The sequence below is a fragment of the Parasteatoda tepidariorum genome, chromosome 8 (genome assembly GCF_982258835.1).
Source record: "Parasteatoda tepidariorum strain Cologne lab strain chromosome 8, Ptep-v5.0, whole genome shotgun sequence".
NCBI lineage: Eukaryota > Metazoa > Arthropoda > Arachnida > Araneae > Theridiidae > Parasteatoda > Parasteatoda tepidariorum.
This window is the reverse complement of record NC_141762.1, coordinates 63,640,975-63,644,568: the sequence shown is the minus strand read 5'-3', so window position 1 is coordinate 63,644,568 and position 3,594 is coordinate 63,640,975.

The window sequence follows — 3,594 nt, the reverse complement described above, 5'->3', positions numbered from 1 at the left end:
TAACTAGATTGTGTGCTTAAGTAATTAAAATTGATTAAAAGGACTTTATTTCTAAAACCAACAGAAGGAAAATAAAAACTAATATTAAATAGCAATGGGAGTAAAACTGACACTTAAAAACAAAAGCAGTTTTCTATCTTTTACAAAAGCCTATTGAATGAATATATCACTTTTCATGCTAATCTTTAAAGTTGACACTTTTTGGAAAAGAAAAGCTCTATTCTATTTCGATCTTAAAAAGGCTTAACGGGGATTTTCAATTTAATCTATCAACTAGGCTACATGTAAATCACTTTAAACTAATTAGATATCCATTTTTAGAATGTAGTATGAATAAAAATCCGTTCTTATAATTTACTAAATGTTGAAAAGAGTCGATAAAAATTTAATTAGTTTTATTTTAAAATCCTTTCCAATTTTCCTCTTTAGCTTATGGGAAAAAATCTATGCTAGTAACGATAAAATAATCATAATCAATAAAATGCGAGTAATTAAGGCCCTTCTAAATAAATTTTTCTATGTTTCGGATAATTAAAATTGCAGCAATCGCTTATAAATATGTTTAAAGTTACATATAAATAACTCCCGAAATAAATATTTTTAGAAATCTTTTGACCGGGATAGCCTGGTCGGTAGGGTGCTGGGCCCATGTCCGAGAGTTCGTGGGTTCGAACCCCACCGGTCGAAGTCTCCCCGTGTAGTAAAGTGACTGATGCACGTTAAATCTGTCAAGTCGCAAAAGTCCTCCATGTTCCCATAACAAATCATTACCTCTGGGGGTACAGGATTGGAGATCGATCGTTCGCTGATTCAGGTCAAAATTACGATCTGTGGATGAATGAATGTATGAATGGGCCCGCCCTATAAACGAGTGTGACGTTTGGTGTGGCAGAAGTCGAATTCTTGGTCATAGATGGCGCCACTGGAAAACAAGAGCAATCGCACCCCTCTGCTTAAATAGGCATAAGTCAACAACTACTAGTAGTTAAAATATATATGAACTTTTGTACTTACAATGGTTATGTAAAGTTATCGTTGGATCTACTTCGGAAAAAATAGGATTAATTGGTAACATAGATATCTCCGTTATCAAGAATACGAGTAATCATCAATTGCTGCGCATTGTTTGAATCTGTGGTATAAATCCAATTTTAACATTTTTTCCACCAGTGTCACATCAGTTCTTCTGGAATCTTGTTTCATTCATGGAATGCTGATTCCCTTCTAAACAACATTAGTTCCTCACTACCTCTCCATTGCGGTTGGAAATACATTTTACCCTGATTTGCCCCTCTCGGTCACTCTGTTCTTTCTTGTTGTGTTTTCAATATTTTCTCTTTTTCGGCTATTGTGGCTTCTCTAGTCTTGTATCTCACCTTTACTTTTCTGTTTTTCGTGGGAAACTTTAGGTTTCATATTTCAAATCATTTCTGTTTCTTCTCATTCACGTCCTGCAAGTCTTGAAAATGGGCATCTGTTTTTGAGCACTTGAAACATGCGATTGATAATTTCAATTTATAAATTTTTGAAGAGAATGAAATTTTTATCATATATTAAATGGGATAATGTTGTACCTGACATTTTTTTAAATTTTTTTATGCAAAATATAATAATTCAAATATTTTATCGAAATGTAGTAATTAAATAATTTGTGAGAAATACATACTGATAAATTAGAAATTATATGAAAAGATATCCATTTTGAAGACTGAAACAGACTAATCGATTAGATGGCTGGGATGTTAGCTAGAAGATATAATCTATTTCATTGCCAGGTTTCATTGTGTAAAATGACCCTTCCGCTCTTTATCCCTTTACCCCCCTTTGATTGAGGTTTTAGGATTCTCCTTTGTTGGCTTCTTCCCAGTTTTCCATATTGTGCCTGGTCTATCAATAACATGTTTGTCGATTAGTACAATTTTTTTAGAGCGCTGTCTCGCTTTTTTTTTAAGCAAGAAAAATTTAGTAAATATAAAGCATGGTCCTGTATCTTGGAGATCTCCATAATGTACATTGGATCATTGGGGGTTACTCATACCTGGATTACAATCATTTTAAGCTTTTTTTTTACGCTTGTTAATTGAATAAATTTGGTTATTTATACCATGAAAAATATATCTAAATATCAAAAAAATATATCTACATAATTTCTTAAAAATTCAAAAATAATAGTTTGAATCTTGAAGAGAAAAATACAAGTACAATTTAAAACTTCCAAGTATAAAAAGGTTTTGTGTAGAACAGCAAGCAAAATATCATTTGCACCATAAAATTTATTAGAAATTTATTTTTTATCAGCACATGGCTTAATTAATAACTGCTTTAATAGCATGTAATTTATGCAGATTTAAATCTTTATAGGTATTGGTTTTTTAATGCAAAATAATTCCAAAGTGTACTCAAATTACAAAGTGTTACAAATTACAAAGTACATAATTCCAAAGTGCATTCGACATTAAAAAAAAATTTCAGTTGTAAGTAAGATTTTGCACATCTTCTGTAAAACCCCAACTATCACTAGGGAATAATAGGATTCCCGGATGGGAATTTATTAAAATAAAATAAAATAAAATAAATAAATACGTAAATAACGCACAACTAAGAGTAATTCGTTAATTTTTTAAGAACGTTAAAAAAATTTAAATCTTGTGACGTTTTACAATGCGAAATAAAATATTAATTTTAAAGTGTCTAAGCGTAACTTTTTATTTTTTTAAAAACGCTTAAAAAATTAAATCTTGTTACGTGTTACAATGCAAAAAGAAATAAAAATTTTAAAGTGTACTCGATATTTGAAAAATGTCTCCTGTATGTAAGATTCTACACATCTTCTACAAAATCCCAACGCTCTTCAGGGTACAATAGCGTGTTAGTTCTGAACCTATGGCCTAGATTGGAATAAAATAAATAAATATGTAAATAACACTCAACTAAGAGTAACTCTTCAATCTTTTAAAAACTTTTAAAAAAATTAAATCTTGTGGCGTTTTACAATGAAAAATAAAATATTAATTTTAAAGTGTATTCGACATTTGAAAAAATGTCTCATGTTTGTAAGATTTTACACATCTTCTATAAAATCCCAACGCCCACTAGGGTACAATAGTTAGTACATGGGGAACCTATGGCCTAGATTGGAATAAAATATATAAATACGTAAATAACGCACAACTAAGGGGCCGTTCAAAAAGTACGTATATCCCGAAGGGGGGGGGGGATTTGCTATTATGTACGGTTTTGTACGATGGGGAGGTATTATACAAAGTACGTACTTTATAAACATACACCAAATTTAAATTTGACTTTATCCTACACACTCCTTAAGTAAATATTTAATTTTATTTAAAACATAATTATTTTAATTTTTATGAAAAAGGGGGGTAGACTAATAAAATGTACGTACTCTAAGGGAGGGGGGAGTAAGACCTTATGTACGGTAATGTACGAAGGGGGGGAGGGGTTTGAAATTTCTCCATTTTTGTGTACGTACTTTTTGAACGGCCACTAAGCGTAACGTTTTAATTTTTTAAAAACGTTTAAAAAATTAAATCTTGTGACGTTTTACAATGCAAAATTAAATACTAATTTTAAAGT